The sequence below is a fragment of the Amblyomma maculatum genome, chromosome 2 (genome assembly GCF_055883805.1).
Source record: "Amblyomma maculatum isolate TAMU_Amacu chromosome 2, ASM5588380v1, whole genome shotgun sequence".
Classification (NCBI taxonomy): Eukaryota; Metazoa; Arthropoda; class Arachnida; order Ixodida; family Ixodidae; genus Amblyomma; species Amblyomma maculatum.
The window spans coordinates 55,380,865-55,382,055 of NC_139345.1; the positions used below are offsets into that span (position 1 = coordinate 55,380,865).

The window sequence follows — 1,191 nt, forward strand, 5'->3', positions numbered from 1 at the left end:
GGGCCCGTCCGGGATTTGAACCCGGGACCTCTCGCACCCAAAGCGAGAATCATACCCCTAGACCAACGGGCCACTGTGCATCAGCGAGGTAGTCACCACAAAAGTCGGCGTCATCTGAATGCAAGATGTAGTCGCTTTGCTTGCGCAATAGAAACCTGCTTTCGAGCGTTAGCTGCTCACGGTCAAGGCAAGATGGAGGCCGGTACAGCGGCTTATGACTTTCAGGCTTTCTTTTTTCTCGGGCGCTACGGGAAGACGCGACAGATAAAAAAAAAGAAAACTAAGAATAAAATCGCCTGCTGCTCCTCGACGTTTTCTTCTGTCCAGCATAAAAATATATCATCGATTTTATTATCACAGTGGCTGTTATACTGAAAACCAAAAATCGCGAAATAATAAACCGGTCGGTTTCTTTGTCTTAAGTTCTCTTTACTTAGAAAGTTTAAAATTTTAGTCACGGCTAGTTTTCAGCCCTTCGGAATGCTTTGATGCCAACTGTTTCTTCCTTGTAGGGCCCTACATTCCCTACCCTTGGTGTGTGTTTTTTGTAAGCGACTTCCGAAAGGCCTTTGAAAATATCGGAAGCTAAGAATTCAATAGGACGGCAACGGTGCAATCAGAATGTTAAACGATAAGTGCTTCGAAGGTTCGCGAAATCTCTATTTCTATAACTCTATACCTACATCAATATTCCTAACCAAATATACTGCCAACTTGAGTTATTGCCGTCCCTTGTTAGTACCACTGTGCTGACGGTCAGCATTTCCTTGATGTAATTTGTAATTGCTTCGGTTAATAACGAACAAATGTCTAAGCGTCCATGCTAGGCGTGGGAACGTCTTTATTGATGTCAAAAGTGCAGTTTTCATTCACGCAATGTTTGTCTCTTCGCAGATCGAAAACGTCGTATCCGAACTGCCCAAAAGCAGCAACGCCATACTTGGATGGGCATTGGTGGATATGAACTATGAAGACAGCGTCGGTCACAAATGTCCGCTCTACTCCGAGTCAGAGGCTTCCTTCGCAAGGACTAGGGCTGTGCGCCATGCGATGTTGAGACACGAGAGATACCAATTGCGGAAGCTCCTACGTAGTTAACGTCACGTGATGCTTACCTGAAGTCCCCTTACTTCTATATCTTGTATCTTACAATTTATATATAAACTATGCTGCCTAATTCAGCTGGATATA

At 44.3% G+C, this 1,191-nt stretch overlaps 1 non-coding gene across 1 annotated transcript; it reads right to left on the reverse strand.

Annotated features, from left to right (window-relative positions):
• TRNAP-UGG (transfer RNA proline (anticodon UGG)) lies at positions 1-72 on the reverse strand. The gene has a single exon. It is a non-coding gene; the product is annotated as a tRNA-Pro (tRNA).
• Between the last annotated feature and the right edge of the window lie 1,119 nt (positions 73-1,191).